This window comes from Phyllobates terribilis, unplaced genomic scaffold, assembly GCF_046119375.1.
Source record: "Phyllobates terribilis strain yellow unplaced genomic scaffold, ASM4611937v1 Scaffold_2__4_contigs__length_985480577, whole genome shotgun sequence".
NCBI lineage: Eukaryota > Metazoa > Chordata > Amphibia > Anura > Dendrobatidae > Phyllobates > Phyllobates terribilis.
Genome location: NW_027362762.1, coordinates 121,738,218 through 121,759,861, shown reverse-complemented (window position 1 = coordinate 121,759,861; position 21,644 = coordinate 121,738,218).

Genomic DNA, 21,644 nt, shown 5'->3' with positions numbered 1-21,644 from the left:
AAGAGCAGGCAGATCTGAACCTACAGCCAAGCATAGTGGTGTGTGACAATGGCCGGAACCTGTTGGCAGCTCTGAAGCGAGGCGAGCTCACACACGTACCATGCCTGGCCCATGAGCTCAACCTCGTGGTTAAGCGGCTTCTCAAAACCTACCTGGATCTGCTGGATTTGCTTGTCAAAGTACACCACGTGTGTGCCCATTTTAGAAAGTCAGCTACAACTTCTGCCGCCCTTGCCGTGCTTCAGCAACGTTTGCAGTTTCCAGCTCACAGACTGGTGTACGATGTCCCCATGTCTTGGAACTTAATGTTGCATATGTTGGGAAGGATTTGTGAGCTGCACATAAGACAAGACCTCAGGAGTGGGCATGGATGTCAGACATCTGTGCCGTCCTCCAAAACTTTGAGGACTCCACCAAGATGGTGTGCGGCGTTGATGCCATAATTAGCATCACCATTCCGCTTCTCTGCCTTCTGAAATTATCGCTGCTCACAATTAAAGAGGAGGCATTGCAGGCGGAGCATGATGAGATGGAGCAAGGAACCATACAGGGTGATTCCCCATGGCCCAGCCTCATCTCTTCCCAACATGGATTGGGTGACAATGAGGAGGAGGAGGAGGAAGAATAGGAACTAGTTTTCTGCGCTATAGGCGGTACTACCCACACAACTGTCATACCATCTGTTCAGCTTAGATGGTCTGTGGAGAGGGAAGAGGGAGATTAGGAGGAGAGCATGTTCAGTCATCCTCTTGGTGATGACACGAAAGTCTTGCCATGTCTAGCACACATGGCTGAGTTTATGTTACGCTGCCTTTCCCGTGACCATCGTGTTCTCCAAATTTTGGGTGACAGTCATTACTGGTTGGTGACACTTCTAGACTCACGCTAATGAAGACCTTTCTATCTCTTATTCCCGCGGCGGACAGGTCTAATAAAATGGGGCAGTACCAGAAGGCCCTTGTTGCGGAATTATTAAAAAATTCTCATATGAAAACGCTGGAGGCAGAGGTCACAGTTCCTTGGACCACCAAGGAATACAGGCGAGTGAGACACAAATACAATCCAGCAGAGGCAGGGGAACACTGTCAAAGGTCTGGGACAGTTTTCTCAGACCCTCCCATCACACAGCCCCTGATGAGCGGGATTTTCTCACAAGGAGGGATAATTTTACGAAGATGCTGAAAGAGTACCCTGCCGACTGTGCCAACGTCCTACGTGATTCCTCTGTGCCTTATAATTGTTAGGTATCCAAGCTGGACATGTGGCATGAACTGGCTCTCTATGCCTTGAAGGTCCTGCCCTGCCGCTAACATTTTGTCAGAGCAGGTTTTTAGTGCCGCTGGGGGAATTATAACTGATAGGCGCATCCGCCTGTCAACTAAAAATGATAATAGGCTGACTCATAAAAATGAACAAGGGCTGGATTGGGCCAGACTTCTCAACACCACCGAATGATAGCAGAGGAACATAAACTCAAATCCAGTGTCTTTTTTTTGGGAGGTCTATTCCCATGCACCTCTTCACACCCAGACATGGGTATACGCTTCCTGATTTTGTCTATTTGCTGTTGTCTTCCTCCTTCTCCTCATCCTCATCCTCCACCACCATATCACCTGGGTGACCGTGATGCAACACCCACATAATTTTTTTTAAGGTTGTTTATGATGCCCGTAGGAAATGTTTGTTATACACTATGTTCATGTATACCCCCCAGGGGTAAATGTTTTTCAGCCCATGCACTTAGTGCATGGCCATTACAAGTATGGGAGACCGGCTCCTTTAAAATGGGAATTTTTTTAATGAGGCCCTCCTCTACGTCTCTTCCAAGGGGCATTGGAGTGCGTCCAAATTTTCGGCAGACCTTGCAGTCACTGCATACGCAAGAACAATATAGGAGGCCAGCTCCTTTACAATGGGAAGATTTTTTTATGAGGCCCTCCTCTACGTCTCTTCCAAGGGGCATTGGAGTGCGTCCAAGTTTTTGGCAGCTCTTGCAGTCACTGCATACACAATAACTGTATAGAAATTCTGCTCCTTTCTAATGAGAACATGTTGTTACAGAGGCCCTCCTCTATGTGTCTTTAAATTGGTATTGAATATGTAAGAACAGTATAGTAGATTCGCTCCTTTATAATGGGAACATTTTTTTTAATGAGGCCCTCCTCTACTTCTCTTCCAAGGGACATTGGAGTGCGTCTAAGTTTTTGGCAGCCCTTGCAGTCACTGCATACACAATAACTGTATAGAAATTCTGCTCCTTTCTAATGAGAACATGTTGTTACAGAGGCCCTCCTCTATGTGTCTTTAAATTGGTATTGAGGTTTTTCCTACATTTAGGCAGCCGTTGCAGTCACTGCATACGCAATAACTGTATAGTAGAACCCCTCCTTTCTAATTGGAACATGTCATTACTGAGGCCCACCTCTATGTGTCTTCAAATTTGTATTAGGGTATTTCACAAATTTAGGCAGCCCTTGCAGTCACTGCATGGGCATTACCACTATAGGAGACCCACTCCCTTATAATGGGAATTTTTTTTTTTCTGAGGCCCTCATCTATGTCTCTTCAAAGGGGTATTGGGGTGCGTCCAAATTTTTGGCAGCCCTTGCAGTCACTGCATATGCAATAACAGTATAGGAGACCCACTCTTTAATAATGAAAACAACAAAGCATAGCCGGCTGATAGCCCTCTAACGATAGTGAGGGCCGACAGCTGGCCCTTTAAAAATAGTAAGGGCCGCCTGATGACCTTATGAAAATAGGCTTTGTGACTTTTCCTTCATAAATGAAACAGGATGTGTCTGATCATGTCTCACACACCACATGGGAAGATAAGGCAGTAAAATGTTAAAATGATATTTACTGGTAAATGTATTTTTTACCTTTGAAAGCAATGCAAAAGTGTAAAAACGCATAAAAAATGCTACGTGTGAACAAAGCCCAAGGTGTGGAGGATCATTTTTGTTTTTAGTTATTTATTTTCCCTTAAGTACAAGTCATTACCCTGGAAAGGATGTTTCTTAACATTTTTCTCAGGAAAATCCATTTTGGTTTCGTTTTTGTATGTATATTTTATTGTGAGCCCGTATAAGTGGGGTAATACTCTGACAAAATTGTTCACAGCAGTGACCAGGAAGTCAGAGATGCTTCCAGGGGTCTTCACCATGCTTAGGCCCCCTGCAGACCTCCGGGGGCCGCCGTAAAAATGCTTGAGTTTCCCATAGACTTACATTGGGCTCGTTGCTCGGGTTGAGCACTCGAGTATTCCAATTTGCTTGACTCGAGCAACGAGTACCCGAGCATTTTAGTGCTCGCTTATGACTATATAACACTGTTATCCATGGCCCCTTCCCTGGCTATAAATATCAGCCTGCAGCTGTCTGCCTAGCCTTTGCTGGTTAGATTTTATAAGGGGACCCTACGTCAATTTTTTTCTGGGGTCCCCCTGTATTCTAGCTTTTAAAGACTAAGCAAACAGCTGTTGGCTGTGATTAATAGCCAGGGAACATTTTTGGCTAATGGCCCCTTCTCTGGCTAGTAATATCAGTCCCCAGTGGTTGGCTTTCCCTCTGCTGGTTATGAAAATGACATGGAAGCCCACCCCATTTTTTTAAATTAAGGGTATGTGCCCACGATCCGGATGTAGCAGCACTTTGGACACAGCATATTTTTTCTGCATCCAAAACACTGCGTTCTATCGAACGCAGGTAAATCCGCATGTGTTCACTGAACCATGCTGATTTACCGCATTCAATACATTCTAATAATCAAATTTCTGTTGCGGAAACTAGCGACTCTGCAAGAGAAATTGACATGCTGGGGTCCTGAAAGATGTGCTGCATGTCAATGTCCGTGGGTGATCTGCAGCTTCAGATGCATGCTTAGTGGCCTCCACTATCTAGTATCTGCTGCAGATTTTGACCGAGAATAAAACACTGAGAATAAAACACTTTATTTGAAATAAAACAGACACATTCTTTAATCATTTAAATTAACCAATATACTCACCCCAGGTCCGATGGTAATCCAGGGGTTAAAGCGATATCCCACATTCTTTTTTCAAATATCTTTATTTAGCTCCAAAAAGCATTCATTGCTGTACAAAAATGCCTAAAAAACGCATAAAAAGATTTCATCAAAACGCTCCAAAATCGCGTCAAAACGCACGTTTTTGCCACAGTGTTTTTGCTGCCAAGAGCTGCAGAAACCTTGCAGAAATTTCTGCAGTCAAATACTGAACATGCACACATAGCCTTAAAGCCATCCCACCAGCGTTAAAGTGTAACATAATCGGGATGGTCCTAACCTCTAGTATTAAAAACGTACTACCCGACAAATGGGAAGCTATATAAATGTTATCTCCTGCTCAAAGAAAGGGAGGCCAAACCCTAACCTGCACTAAATGAGGAAACCTGAAACATCCGAAAAAAATTAACTGTAGTATAAGTTGGTATGCACACAAAATAGGAGCAAAATAATCGCAGATCTGAGCTGCCCAATAGAATAACACTGGTCTCAGTACTATGAGATGTTTTATAGCACTCAGCCGTGTTATACGGTCCTGTGTGCGAACCCTAATAGTGTAGAAGCAGGACACAGAAAAGTTAAAGCAGTATTCCCTTCTCTAAGAACCTATCCCAATATGTAGAAGGTGTAGTAGTAATATTAGCAAATACCTCCAATTAGAAATGTAGTAAAGTTCTTCTGATTCACTATGTCACTTACCTCATGTGCAAGGCATTGCAGTAGAGTTATCCATTGTTATGACCTCTCATGTAGTGACAGTTAATTGTTAGTGGTCAAAACCATGAATACTGAAACTACTGAAATGTCCTGCACATGGAGTAAGAGACATAGCTTATCAGAAAAACTATACTACATTTGTAACTGGAGGCATTTGCTAATATTATTATGGAAGATGGGAATACCTCTTTAACAGTTAGGTGGGAGTGTTTGGGAGTAAGAGAGAGTTAGTTCCTGGATACAGTGAGTCAGTAGGCCGCATAGTAATAAGTGTGTGAAAGGAAGAAGCAGAACAGTATATGGGGCCCATTATTCTTTATACAGCATTATATGGGGCTCATTATTCTTTATGGAGCATTATATGGGTTCCATTATTCTGCATAGAGCATTATATGGGGCTCATTATACTGTATGGAGCAATATATGGGGCTCATTATACTGTATGAAGCAGTATATAGGGCTCATTATTTTGTATGAAGCAGTAGTTGGGGCTCATTATACTGTATGAAGCATTATATGGGTCTCATTATACTGTATGGAGGACTATGTGGTGCCCATAATACTGTATGGAGGACTGTGTGGTGCCCATAATACTGTATCGAGGACTATACTGTCTGGTCTGCACTATGAGCTGTGAGGATTCGCTGGTTTCTGAGCTATTGTAGAATTTACAATAGATATCACTCATGTAATGGAAGAAGTAAGTGAAATCTTTGGCATTGTACTATATATATATTCTCTGCTGTATCTGTACATCATGAATCGTGGTATGTGTTAAAGGGGCCCACTGAGACTATTTTGCCAAAATGAAAATCTGGAGCCGGCCCTGACAGGTGTGGCATATCAAGATGCTGATTAGACAACATGATTATGGCACAGGTGTGTCTTAGGCTGGCCACAATAAAAGGCTACTGTATAATATATATATATATCGATTTATAAAATAAAAATTAAAACTATGGTTACTCTTTAACTATTGCTGGCAACTTCCTTTTAAGGTGAGATGACCAGTTAAGATTCCATCGCAATATTCCATCATGACATCACAGCTATTGTGACATCATAATTCCCCACCTCTACTTGTACTAGTGTTTACACCCCTAGAGTCACTTTGATACCCCGGTGTCATTGTTTTCAGTGTTTAGCTATTTAATTAGTGATATACTGACTGCGCATTTGATTGCAATGTCTGGAATTCCTCCAGACAAACTTGAGATGTTGGCACAACTCCAGGGTATTTTTACCACCTATAGCCCTGACATTGTGCTACCACTACCCGATGGCGTCCTCAGCTTCACTTACCGGCTGGTGAGGGAACTAGTAAAGGACTGCCTGACCAAATATCACCAAGGTCGTATTACTTCTGAATACCTTCAGCACTTACAGCAGAACATCAGGACATTAGTACAACAGGTAAATAGCATGCAATCTGCACAAATTATTATTATTATTACTAGTATAATATCATTATTGGTATTATTATTATTATTATTATTATTATTATTATTATTATTATTAAAATGCCTAGTTGGTTACACTAACATAGTGGTATGATTGATATTAATACTTAGTACCAATAATTAATTTAGATTTTCTCCAATGTCAGGCATGGTCATATTTGTAATTGAGATCCCTATATTTGGAAGTGGGTGTAGGGATGTAGCATGTGCTGGCGTGATTCAGATGTCGGGGCTGGATCTCATTCCCAGTCTGGCTCTGGTCCTTCAGTAAAGATACTTTTTTAGCACCTGAATTCAGATTTCTTATAAATACATAATTAGGATTTTTATTGTGCATAATATATATTAATAATTTATCTTAGAGCATAAAAATTCCCCATTGACCAGTAGAGCAAAGTATCCATAGCTCTTTCTTATGTTCCAGTATCTGATGATCAGCCTATGGAATTGCCACCTTAACTATTGCTAGGTAATTTCCTTTTAATGTGAGATGTCACGCTAAGATTTCATCATGGAATCACTGCTATTATGACATCACCACAACCACTTACATACAAGTGTTTACACCCCTAGTGTCACAGTAATACCCCGGTGTCATTGTTTTCATTGTTTAACTATGTAATTAGTGATAAACTGAATTACTTCTGAATATCTTGAGCATTTACAGCAGAATATCAGAATATTAGTACAGTAGATAAATAGCAGGCAATCTTTACAGACAGTATAAAAATAGTAATAATAATCTATAATAATAATGTAACAAAAGTTTGTTTACATTATAATAGTTTTTTAGGTAGATTCCAATATAATATATACCCAAATACCTGGATATGTAGTATTTGTAGCTGCAGATAGGAGTAAAATGGTGACCCAAATGACGACCTCCGTTCTGCACTTTCCCTCATGATTTTCCTTTTCTATTTATTTCCATTTCTATAGGCTGAAGAAAAATCCTTAAGCGGAGAATTGGCCTTTTTTAAACAACTGGCCAAAGAAGTCCTGCATGTATTGGATCTTCCGGCCCACTCACTGGAGCGCCTGGTAAGGATCCACCATCTTCTATATCTCGTGTCCCTGTTGTCTGATCTTCTCCAGATTACCAGTCATATAGGAGAAGCTCAGATTTATGATGACAGAGGCCTCCCTGTCAGCTCCAGGCGGGCACAGGATATTTTATGACAGCCTGTCCCTGTGGCTCCATCCTCTGTGATGACAGTCTGTACTCAGCGATAGAGGGTTTTTTCTGAGTATGTCTTTCTTGATTATCACAATCTTCCTTCTTCTAAATGCTGCAAATCTGACAATAGAAGTTATTAGAGAACAGTTGTGTTTACAAGTCCTTTATATATGAATGTGGATTTACTGCAGGGATCGGCTGTGGATAGTCCGCTCAATACTGAAATTATCCAGCAAGTCCTACCTGCCCCTTATGTATGTATTAATTTAGTATTTGTGAAATGTTATACTAATAGTGCATATTATATCCATCAGGAAACATCAGAAGGTGACTCCAAAGAGGGGCAAGACCTATCTATCCCTGACCCTAATACCAGTCAGAGGGGGCTAAACCCTAATCTGATAGGAGGTAAGCCAATCATCTTTATTTTTTATATTCAAATATCGAGATATTTTTGAGAATGTCAGAGAATATGCAAATTTACTCTCCATCCTCTGCATGAGGCTCTTTAACCCCCTATAGACTATAATGGAGAGGGTGCATGTAATTCTGCTTCTCTCCTCTGGGCTCTTCTCAGCTCCAAAATGTAGAAAGAGTCTCATAGGTGTTCAGTTACGGAATTGTTTAAGGTTTAATCAGATCCTGAACAATCCCACATTCATGGACCAGTATATCTATCTATGGATGTGCCATAAATGTATGTGCAGTACACCATATACCTAGTATTATATCATTTATAGAGGTCTTGTCATTTCCTTCATTATAGGGATGTGTTATATAATAAGTACTGATATAGACTCTTGATGATTTTATCTTTATTTTAGAAACAACTGTTCCGGCAATTACTGATGGTGGAATATGTGAGACACCAGAGACCCACGAATCTACCAGTGTAAGTATCAGAGGAGACGTCTATGTATCATCAGATAACGGGGTATGAATTACACATGTAATATTATACCCCATATGACAATGTTCTTATGTAGATCAGACTTATTATATGTGTGATGACATTATTATTCCTGTCTCCTCTGTGTGATGTCCCTTATCATCTCCTGCAGTATATGTCTGTTTATGGAGGATATCCATAATGTCTGTGGAGGGTCCGGCTTGTATCACGTCTTCTACATCTGCTGCAGTGCGATCAGCAGGGACATAATACAGAGGAGAAACTTTTATTTTCCCACAGTTTCTATGTCTTAACATAATTTTTTATTATTTCTAGGCCGTGATCGGATCATTGAACTCGGGGAGAGATCCTTGTAAGTTCGACTATACACCAATCAAACTGATCAGCAGTGGATCTTTTGGGTGAGTTTTTTTTGGCATAATGTACATTTTTCCTAGGGCTCCTTATGAAAATGCCTCTATCTCTTTACCCTACTTGTACAATATTATCATAGAAAAATTATGAGTCAGCATCACTGTCCACATCTAATTGTGGCTATTCAGGTCAGTTAGGATATGACGGTTATCCATGATGTGACATGGACATGTGACATGGATCCATGAAATAACACTACGTAAATGATCACCTATGGGAGGTTCTTCTACCATCGGTGATCATTTACGTAGTGTTATTTCATGGATTCCTAGTGTTGGCCGTACATTTAGCTTTAACCACTAATACAGAAGACTATTTGATGAGGTTTATAGACACTTTCTTATAAATCTTATAAGTTATGGATTTTCTTCTTCTCCAGAGCCGTCCACTTAGTGCGTCACAGAGAGACAAACCAGACATTCGCTATGAAGAAACTGGACAAGTGGACTGTGAGTGATCCAGTAGTTATGGAAGCGGCCTTTCTAGAGAGGGACATCCTAACATTCTCCGATTGTCCCTTTGTGGCCTCCATGTTTTGCTCCTTTCCAACTAAACGTCATCTGTGCATGGTCATGGAATATGCACCAGGTAGGTCATATCCATGGTATCTATATCCAGCCCTGGTCTGGAGCACTTTCACAGAGAAATAAATAAGAGGCTTTGCAGATGAGGCCTGGCTCTGTCTTCTCATATAGGGTCACTCTGCAGTATACAGTGTATGCTTTACATTGTACAGTATATCTCAAAAGTTTCCGCCTAATTCTCATTCACACTCATCAAGTGTAATTTACATTGTAACAAACCCTCTCCCTTTGCTTTCTGCTGTAGGAGGAGACTGTGGCAGTCTTATCAACAAACAAGGGCCTTTACCTGTCCCCTTGGCCCGTTTATACATTGCCGAAACAGTTCTCGCGGTGGAATACCTTCATAGCTATGGTGTGGTGCACAGAGACCTGAAGCCTGACAAGTAAGTGACCCTTGTAGTATAAAAAAGGAGAATACAATTAGAGATTGTCATAAAGTCCATAGGTTATTACTAGTGGCTAACACCATCTTTTTTTTTCACAGCCTCCTGATAACGGCAACTGGTCATATTAAAGTTAGCGATTTTGGCCTTTCCAAACTTGGCCTCATGAGACCAACATCAGAGATCTACAAGGCCCCAACTGAGGACATCACCAGGGAGTTCCGTAATAAAGAGGTTGGCTTTACTTCCAGGAACTTATTCTTTACTGATCTCATCTATTTCTCCTCTATTTTCTGATCTAGAAAACGTTCCAACTGATGTTATTTGTCACAACTATTTTCATTGATTATCAACTTATTCTTCTTTTGCTTTCCAGATTGCTGGCACCCCTTATTACATGGCCCCAGAAGTCATCTTACAGAATGGATATGGAAGGCCTGCTGACTGGTGGTCAGTTGGAGTCACCCTATATAAATTTCTTCTAGGATATGTACCATTTAATGGGAATTCCATATATGACACTTACTGCATTATTGTCCGTGGTAAGTAAAATAATCTAAATTCTATGTGATGTCATTGTTATTTGGTTGAATTGGTGAAAGGTTTTTTATAATTTTCTCTAATATTTGCTTTTTATATAACAGATGATGTAATTTGGGATTTTAATAATTCCGCTCCTCCTCCTGAAGCTCGGGACCTCATCACTGAGTTGCTTAGAAAAAATCCAACATATAGACTTGGGACAGGTAATGTATATAATAGTATTAATAATGACTTATTACACCCCTGTGACCAAACAAACCATTAAGTTCATAACGATCAGCACTGAGGTTCTCTACTCTATCAGCTTGCTCATTCCCCATTCTTCATGCTATGTCTTTCAGTATGTTTCCTTCACTTTGGCTCTGTAACATCTTCATTTCAGATTAACATAAACTTTTCCGATATGGAGCCGGCTATCTGACAATGTCTATAACTCTATTTATTGTCTTCTTTTTCCAGGAGGAGCAAATGAGATTAAGATGCATCCATTCCTGCATGACTTAGACTTTGACAATCTTCTAAGTCAGAAGGCGCTGTTCGTTCCTGATCTTGAATCTGTAGAGGACACCAAATACTTTGAGAGTAAGTGGAATGAGACATCATCTGCAGAATACTGCTGTTTTCACGTAAAATGAAAGACAAGACAATTAGTTTCCATAATTATTAGGAATAAAATGGCGACTGTCTGTGTTATACTAATGATCTTTGACAACACTTGTATTTTGTAGCTCGTACTTGGAGACACAAACATTCGGATTCATATAGGTGGGACATGATTACGGACATTGACTGGCCAGAAGGCAAAAACTTTGTTTCAACCTCCCAGAAGTTTTCTAAAGTAAGTTTGTGACAGATAAGATCCATAAAACCTATTATCAAAGATAACAGCCGGGGGAGTGAGAGGGGTTCACACAGATCCATAGATCGTTTGTCAGGCATAATAGCTGGGGAAGGTGGAGGGGTCACAAATATCCCACCGCGCATACCAGTTTTTTCACAGATGACACCGGAGAAATCACACAGATCCCACCGCTGCCACTAGTTTGTCAGGGAGACGTAACCTCGCTGCCTCCAATCGTCAGGGCAATTGCACAATTGACTGACGAGTGAAGGCCAAGGCCGCGATTGCTTCCTCTACTAGGCCAGTTATTGGTGAACTCACAGTAAGCATATGGTATATACACCTCCGATTCCTACAAATAGAATATATATATGCCTGGGTACGGTCACTGTCAACTCCAGAATAACAAAGGGAACTACTGGTTGCCACCACCAATCATACAGGCCAATTTATGAAGGGAAGCACTCCAATTGGGAAAAGGGAACACTCTGACAGTGAACTATGTCTTCCAGAATGACAATGACAGACACCCCAATTCTGCTTTATATTAGATCAAGGTTACGCCCATATACCTCCCCTTGGTGAACTCATGTGGGGACTGGTTGTGGGATGTGCTAGGTCTTTCAGAATTTTATGAGATCCCTAACTTACTGGATATCTTCACCCCTGGAAGGTACCATTCAGTAGATATTGTCGTCATGCTTGTTATCGCGATTTTACGTGCCTACACAGATGAAACATGACATGGATGGCACCATCCATCAGGCTGATATTAAGTTGGAGGGGTTAGAATAGAATCACGGTGATGTGAGTGAATGCATTAAGTTTGTTCCTTTGATACAATGTGGAAAATATGTCTCCCATAAATACCGGATCAATGCAAACCCCATTATTCTTCACTGACTACTCTCTCCAAAATGTCTCAGAACCGTGCTTTGATCAAAGGAATCTCTAGCCTGGAAAGGATACTTCTCCACCTCTCTGTAAACAAATCTCAATCTTTGTGTCTTTTTTACAGATTAAACCTCATATTGCAATTACCTGGTCAGTGCAGGAGGTCCATACTTCAATGGAGTTGAAGTGTCAGCTCTCTCACTTCCCCAATTATAATTTGTTTCTCTCTTCCCCAGCTATAATTAATCCTATATCTTCAACTTGGGGGGGGATAACATTCTCTATTTGGAGATGTCTTTAGGGACTTTAATTTTTCTCTGACACCTATAATTAAAAGCTGTTTTATAATTAAATACATTTTATATTTTTTTTCTGTGTATTTTAGTTCTGTTCTACCAATACGAGGATGATAAACAATGAGGAACCCAAGTCACCTCCAGAGTATTCCCGAGACAGTGCAAAACACTCAGACATGTAAGTAGATTACACTAGTGAAATGGGTCACTAGATGGCACAGCAAACCGGGAATCAGCATTTTAGTATGGAATGAAGCACACTAGGATGTAAAAATGAACTGTTAATTGCTTGAAAAGATTAAATGTATATACAGCAGGTAATATGGTAGTTGTCCTCCAGAAGTTCTGCTTTACATGGAGGTACACACTTTACATTCACGACTGCAGGCACATGTCTTGTGAGAAACGTTACAGTGATACAGCAAGTAGGAATGGGGCCCTCCATTTTTAGCTACCTTTCGCCCTCAGCTCACTTCCATGCACAAGTTGTGCCCAAGCCTTGCAAGCCAGGTATCTCTTTACTAATGTACCTGGGTCTAGCCTACACGCAGCCTCTGTCCATTTAAAACTCCAGTGCTGTCTCAGGGTTCCAACTAACCAAGGATATACCTTTGAACCTCCAGTCCTCTAGAAGCTAAGTCTCCAGTCTGCAGTTTCCATCCTTAACTTTCAAGGCACCCAGACTTGCCTGTGACATCCAACTACCACCTATGCATTCTTGAGCACGGCATCCCCTCCATGCTATCCAAATGTGCAGGTGTCCTTCCCTTTTGTATGGTTTTTACTTGTAATTTATGTTTTTCTTCCACCAAACAGGCAGAAAGAATCTTCTTCTAAATCTGATAGTGACAAGAAATGTTGCACTGCTAAAAACAGCACGTCAGAAGCGGGAGAACGTAGAAGAGGTAAGTGTGAACATAAGCTCCATGTTGTATGATGTCAGTCCATGGAAAGAAGTCATATGGAGCAGATGTTCTCTGTCCGTAGTGGGATTGTCACATGTATAATGACTGACAATGACCCCATAGCTCTGTATGGAAAAGATTCTTCTACTGTCCTCTCACAGTGACACTATAGTAGTATTCTCTAATATTGAGTCCCATTATTTACATTAGTTATGTCTCCTCTCATAGGTTCCATCTTCCGCCGTCTGATATCATCCTGCCGGCGTGGATTTTCCAGGGCTGCCCGCACCATCAGACAAAGCTGCATATTTGCAGGCTGTCAACAGGGCACCATAAACATCGCAAGGGCAGAAAAACACCACGTGTAGTGCCCTGAAGAGAGTGCAGCATGTCCACCATCAAAGCTGCACCTGTGTGGAAGGACTTCTTCTGACCAGAAAGAAACATCTGCAGAACAAGAAGGCCTCTCTAAGAACATCTCTTCATCCTTCCATGCAATTCTTAATTAAAAAAAATTCAAATTGATTAATATCCCTTTGCATTTAATGGAATGTTATTGACATTTGTGGCATACGAGTGCTATACATCATATATGTCTGATGGGTGGGGTTACATACAGAAGAGTATTGCTTTCACGTTTGCCATTAAATGATCTAAACCTGGGCTAAAAGTGGAGGAGAGGACTAGTAATTCTGTGACATTTACAGAGTAACCGTCGTTTTGATTTTCTTTTCATTAATCAATAGTTCACATGAGAAAATAAAACATTTTGTTATTTATGTTATCAGAGAAATCTGTTTCATTCTCCACCTGGACTGATAATTCATTCTCAAAATTCTCAATTCACAGGTAAAAATTTGTCTTCAGTGAAGACAGACTTTCCCATTACTGAGATAGGAGATGACAGTTGGAGCTCATGAAGTTCTATGGAGAACTGTAACTGTGATTTCAGGAGAACTGGCATTAGATCTAGCTTCAGTCCCCTCCCCTTTTCATAGAATTTTAAAAGCACCAACTGTCATCTCCTGTGTAAGTAATGTGTCCTCACTTAGATTTTACCAATGAATTGAAAGTGAAAGATCAATTTCTCTGATAAGGCATATAACAGGTTTGCTTAATTTTATATGTACTTTTGATTCATGAAATAAAGAGTAACTGTCGTAACCAGGTCCGTGGAGTCAATAAGCCAAACTTCCAAGTATAATAATTACTAATAAAAAATTTACTGCAACAAATAATAAATATTCAGCAATTTATGCATAAAAATAATTAATATTATACAATATGGAATGAGTTGTTTTCAGGTATGGAGGACGTTATACATTACTTAAATTGCATAAATTGCTGTAAACTGCTGCATTTTGGGAGGGGAGAAGGGTAGGGGGGATTTTCTATCTTTGAGTATTCATGTAAAGCTTTGATGTGAAATGTTTGTACTCATGCTTTATCCAAATGTTAAAACCTTTAATAAAAATGATTGTTCAAAAAAAAAAAGAATGAATTGTATTTTTTGTAGGCGACATTTCAGTACATACATAGAATTGTCTATATTATAATTTTAATTATGCAGAAAAGAAAGAATTTTGCTGCAGTTTCTATATACTGTATACCAATACATAGTTTAATCATAAAATATGCTATAAATTTATAGCTGTCAGGCCTTTACTGAAGCATTGGCATCAGACAGGTGTATATATTTTTATCCTGAAATTGCAGCAGTGCAGCTACAAAAAAGCAGCTTCATGTCACAAAGTAACCAAAGAAAAAAGTTGAAAAAAATATGGCCTTTAGTATTAATTAATGTACAGGTAGACAGATAGGCTATGTGGACAGTATAGAAATATAAATATCAGAGGCGGCTCTAGGTTTTCCAGCATATGGGGCAAGAATTCAGTTTGGCTCCTTCCCATACACAGCTTAAACGGTTTGAGTAGTCCTCGTGTGTCCACTCATATGCTGTTTGCACACTTAGGCCACGGCCCCACAGGGCCGGCCCGAGAGATTACGGCGCCCTGGGCGAAACTATTTTGTTGCGCCCCTACTATTCTTGGCAGTAGATGAAAACTTGGGATATAAATTTAGGAGCAAAATAAACCACAACAAAAATGATTAATTAACTCTCTCCTAACTCTTTAATCTTCTGAGAAGTTGTATAGGACAAATATATACAAAGTAATCAATAACACAAAACAAAAACGACCATAGGTAATTAAAATTTTTGTTTCCTTGCCTTTTTTTTTTTAAAGGATGACACTAAGTCACCGAGATTAATTTGTTTAGCAACTTCAGATTCTATCGAAATTGTTGCCAACCCAACCAACCTCTCTTGCATCATATTTGCCCTTAAATATGTTTTAATTAGCTTTAGTTTTGAGAAGCTTCTCTCTCCTGAGGCCACAGACACAGGCAGAGTCAAAAGAATTCTTAGAGCCACCACCAGGTTGGGGACACTTTCTTTCAAGTCAGATTTAAGCAAAAGTTCAAGAACGTCTTTTGGTGATGAATCTTCTGGAACACGTCTTGACATTGCCTGCAGTTCACCACATAGCTCTATGGCATCGATGTCTTTTACTTCATTGTGTGTAAGAGACTTTTCCAGAGCTTTACACTTATACAGAACAAATTTGCTTGGTTTTCCCTCAAGTGAACGGATGTGGTACAAAAATCCAAATTTCAATTCCATTTCTTTCAGCTGAGTGAACCGCTCATCAACTGAATTTATAGCAGTATCTAAGATCGCAAAGTAAAGGTTAATTTTGAAACTCTGTTTCTCATCTCTTATGGGCTCATCTTTCCCTTCATAAGAGAACTGTCTGTTTTTTTTCGTTAAACGTTTTGGCGCAGAACTTGACTCAAAATTAGCTGGTATGCCAAGCTCTTCTGCGATTTCCCTCGCATCAACTAACAGCTTCTCAAACTCTTCATCGCTTCTTAATGATTGCAGATATTTCTTTGTTTTGTCAAGGTGTTGAGAAGCTGCAGCTAAATCGAATTCTTGTGATTGAAGTAACTTACTTGTCAAATTGATTTCGTACAAAATGTTGAACCATACTAGAACAGATGTAACAAAAGAAAAGGTTCCAACTTGTTTAGCAAGACCTTGACTTTCTAGCCGGGAGACATTTCCAGAGCTTCCTGTGAGACTAATATTTTCTGCTATGTCCATTAGGGAATCATGGACTTCGCTCAATTGGTAACGTAGGGGGGCCAGAGCATCAATTCTACTTTCCCACCTTGTTTCGCTTAGAGGTTTTAGAGTCAGAGATGGCAAATGACGCACGAGTACTTCCCAACGCTGAGTTGACGAAGAGAAAAATACGTAGAGATTTTGAACTAACAGGAAAAAAGTTGTCACTCCAAAACAACATTTAGTAGCATCGTTGACGACTAAGTTTAGAGAATGGGAGCTGCAAGGCACAAAGAATGCACGTGGGTTTATGTCCAAAATTCGTCTTTGTAGTCCAATGTTTTTTCCCTTCATGTTGCTCCCATTGTCGTAGCCTTGCCCTCATAAGTTGTCCACAGAGAGTGACAGTTCTTCAAATGTGTCAAGACAGCGGCTGTCAAGCCACCTCCAGTTGTATCAGAAACAGGAATGAATCCCAAGAAGTGCTCTTTAATTTCAAACTTTTTGTCATCTGATGTGGAAACAAACCGAACAATGATAGTCATTTGTTCAACATGAGACACGTCAGAAGTACAATCCAGCACTACAGAAAAGTATTTTGCAGTTTTGACATCGTCAAGAATCTTTTCCTGAATACCATTACTTAGCAGTTGAATCATCTCATTCTGTATTGTTTTTCCCAAATAATGTGCATGAATCTCTTTGTCCCGGATTTTCCGAATGTGCTCACACATGACGGGATCGAACATAGCCAAATACTCCACAAATTTCAAAAAGTTCCCATTATTAGATGCAAACAATGCATCATTTGATCCACGGAATGCTAAGTTTTTGCGTACCTAGTACCCTCACTAGAGCTATCAACCTTTCTAAAATTTGATGCCAGTATTTTTCTTGCTCTTCAATTTTGCGGAAGTGTTCTTCGTCAATGGTCTTGTTCATCTTAAGTCTATTTTCGAGTTCCTTCCATTTTTGAAAGCTAATCATGTGATCTTTGCTTTTTTTGTGGCTGGCTAAAATAGAAGATATGTTTTTCCAGTCATTTACACCATCAGTACCTAAGGCTGAGCGTTTTATGATTCCTAGTTGAAGTGATGAGTCTAGAAACAACATGCAGCAAAAACAAAAAACTGAATTTTTCTGAATAGAATACGTTAGCCAATTGCGTTCAAGACTTTCACCATTGACAAGACGACGTTTATAGTGAACACAAGAAAATTTTCTACGATTAGTGTCCAAAGGAAAATCGAAATCTTTAACTTGTGTGGGGCCGAGTTTTACTACATCTAGGCGTAAGTCATCATTGATTACGGTCCACGTAGCGGGATCGTCCGAATTGTCTTTGCGTAGTATATCTATAGATGTACCAGCCTCCATGTCAGTACTGGTACTTTGATCAGATCTACCACCAGATATTGATGTTTGTAGTTCACTATTTTCAGCATGAGAAACAAATTCTATTTCCACATTCGATATTTCCGAGGCAACAGAAGCCTGTTGTTCCAACGTTTGGAATTCCGCGTCTTCATTTCTATTGCTTAGATATTTTAAAAATGACCCTTTGATTTTTGAAAGTGATTTCTCCTCCTCAGTTTTTCTTTTACGGTTCTGAAACCCCAAAAGTTTTTTCTTCTTATCAGCCATGACTCGTTACAACACACAGCATTTACCTAAAAGTTAACGCGACGATTAAAATTGTTATCTGAACATTATATAATACGATTTTACTTTTAAGACAAAAACCACAAATTTCTTTAACAATTTCCAATGTTTCCAATATTTTTGAATATCAAAACAATATACCTACCTCGCAGCGCCTAACACTTTAGAACCTAGGCCAAAAATTTACTAAAAACCTCCTATTTTCTATTTGCATTCATGAAACCTCATGGAACAATGAATCTAATGAATATACAAAATAACAGCAATGGCTCACATGATAAAGCATGCAAACAGTAGAGACATACCTCGAAAATATTATAATCGCGCGCGCCAATATGCAACAAATGTAGATACTATCTCCCTTGCCTTAGCTGGCCTGACTGGCAGTCCAGACAGTCTACGCCAATGCGTCTAAACAGACTCCTCCCACTAGCCACATCGACTGCTGATGACATCTATCAATATAATCGCCAACTAGTACCTAGTACCTAAAGTCCAAACTACGTATAAATAGGCCATATGGTACACCTACCTTTTAAGTATACGTATTTTTTTTCTCTCGGGCGCCCCCTTAGTGTAGTGTGTGCATTTTTGGGTGTTTGCTTTGCCAACATTTGAAAACTTAGGAGCAAAATAAACGCGCAGGATCAAACACCTGTCAGCAGACGATGCAAACGACTCACGTCCGTAGTTTAGCGCCTACTTTCCGTGCGTAAATTGAAGCTCAACGGTTTTTCTTTTAAATTTATGGTAAAAAAATTTATGTACACTTTTCTTTCCATCCCTAAAACTTTTTGCCTTTTGAAAAGATTTTTTATAATTTTTTCTATTTTTTCTCTGGCGCCCCCTTAGGGTCGGCGCCCAAGGCGGCCACCTAGTTCGCCTATATGTTCGGGCCGGCCCTGCGGCCCCAGTATCAGTATTTGTTCAGTATTCTGTCAGTATTTTTTCACAGGAGTGGGGGCCGTGGTCTTATGGTCATGTGCCGACGAGCTGCTCTTCATAATTCCCTCAATGTTCAGTGAAAACCTGCAGCCCCTACTTCACTCAGAGAGGCAGGAAGAGAAGCTAGTGACTAGAGATTAGCGAACCTGAGCTGTAAAGTTTGGGGTACGTACCGGACCTGAACTCCTAACACTGACTTCTCCTGGAAGTCTATTTTACAACTCGGGAGCTTGAGAAAGAGACCGCGGTTGCGGGCGAAACAAGTCACTTTTTTTCTCTTATCTCCAGCTTGTTAACCAGCCAAGTGTCATGCTATTTTAGCTTGTTTCTATAAAATTTAGCTAATTTTTAAATCGGGAGCTGGATCTATTTTTTCCTTTTTCTACCATTCGTCCACGATGGGATCAGAATGGAGTTCCATGCACCTGAATCAACCCATGAGTGGTGAGCTGACTTCTCTTTATAACTTTATTTACATGGCCCTGTAATCTCACAAGTTATGGATTATTATATGTGTACAGGATCAGAACAAATAACAGTATTGTGAGAGCAGGAGTTACTTTATCTATCCTGACTCCATTTTTATTTTTGCACGTGTATCTTCTGCTTACCAGAATGGAGTTTGACTCAGTATGTGTGTGAGATAAGGAGTCTTTGGAATGTCTTTGTCTAGCGACTCAGAGAAAATATAAGGAAGAAACGGAACTAGAAAGTGAGAGATTCCTAAAATCCAAAACTGGGGTATAGACAGAATTACCCTTAGCCAATGAGATGTATGTATGCTAATGCCAGCACATATGTAGAGATAAGCTGAGCCAATTATATTGTTACCATGTATGACTATTAACAAACTATAAAACCTTGACCGATGATGTAATAAAAAATGATCTGCCCTGATGCTCAATGTATCAGATATGGTTCTTCTGTGCACATATTTGAATTTTACAAATTAATTTGAAACAGACACAACGTCTCAGAACGTCTCACATTATGTAGCGATGACAAGCACATTTATACATTACCAGAACTACAATCAGTGCAGAAATGCATCACCAGAACTACCAGCAGTACAGAAATACAATACAGACCAAAAGTTTGGACACACCTTCTCATTTAAAGATTTTTCTGTATTTTCATGACTTTGAAAATTGTACATTCACACTGAAGGCATCAAAACTATGAATTAGCACATGTGGAATTATATACTTAACAAAAAGGTGTGAAACAACTGAAAATATGTCTTATATTCTAGGTTCTTCAAAGTAGCCACCTTTTGCTTTGATGACTTCTTTGCACACTCTTGGCATTATCTTGATGAGCTTCAAGAGGTAGTCACCAGAAATGGTTTTCACATCACAGGTGTGCCCTGTCAGGTTTAATAAGTGGGATTTCTTGCCTTATAAATGGGGTTGGGACCATCAGTTGTGTTGTGCAGAAGTCGGGTGGATACACAGCTGATAGTCCTACTGAATAGACTGTTAGAATTTGTATTATGGCAAAAAAAAAGCAGCTAAGTAAAGAAAAACAAGTGGCCATCATTACTTTAAGAAATGATTGTTAAGAGGAGACTTTGTGCAGCAGGCCTTCATGGTAAAATAGCTGCTAGGAAACCACTGCTAAGGACAGGCAACAAGCAGAAGAGACTTGTTTCGGCTAAAGAACACAAGGAATGGACATTAGACCAGTGGAAATCTGTGCTTTGGTCTGATGAGTCCAAATTTGAGATCTTTGGTTCCAACCATTGTGTCTTTGTGCGATGCAGAAAAGGTGAACGGATGGACTCTACATGCCTGGTTCCGACCGTTAAGCATGGAGGAGGAGGAGGTGTGATGGTGTGGGGGTGCTTTGCTGGTGACACTGTTGGGGATTTATTCAAAATTGAAGGCATACTGAACCAGCATGGCTACCACAACATGTTGCAGCGGCGTGCTATTCCATCCGGTTTGCGCTTAGTTGGACCATCATTTATTTTTCAACAGGACAATGACCCTAAACACACCTCCAGGCTGTGTAAGGGCTATTTGACCAAGGAGGAGAGTGATGGGGTGCTACGCCAGATGACCTGGCCTCCACAGTCACCAGACCTGAACCCAATCAAAATGGTTTGGGGTGAGCTGGACCTCAGAGTGAAGGCAAAAGGGCCAGCAAGTGCTAAGCATCTCTGGGAACTCCTTCATGATTGTTGGAAGACCATTTCCGGTGACTACCTCTTAAAGCTCATCAAGAGAATGCCAAAAATGTGCAAAGCAGTCATCAAAGCAAAAGGTGGCTACTTTGAAGAACCTAGAATATAAGACATATTTTCAGTTGTTTCACACTTTTTTGTTAAGTATATAATTCCACATGTGTTAATTCATAGTTTTGATGCCTTCAGTGTGAATGTACAATTTTCATAGTCATGAAAATACAGAAAAATCTTTAAATGAGAAGGTGTGTCCAAACTTTTGGTCTGTACTGTACATCAATAAAACCCTTAACTGTACTGGACTACATCACCAGAAGCCCCATCAGTACAGGACTACATCACCAAAAGCCCCATCAATACAGGACTACATCACCAAAAGCCCCATCAATACAGGACTACATCACCAAAAGCCCCATCAGTGCAGGACTACATCACCAAAAGCCCCATCAGTACATGACTACATCACCAAAGGCCGCATCAGTACAGAACTAAATCACTAAACGCCCCATCAGTACAGGACTACATACCAAAAGCCTCATCAGTACAGGACTACAGCACCAGAACCACCATCAATG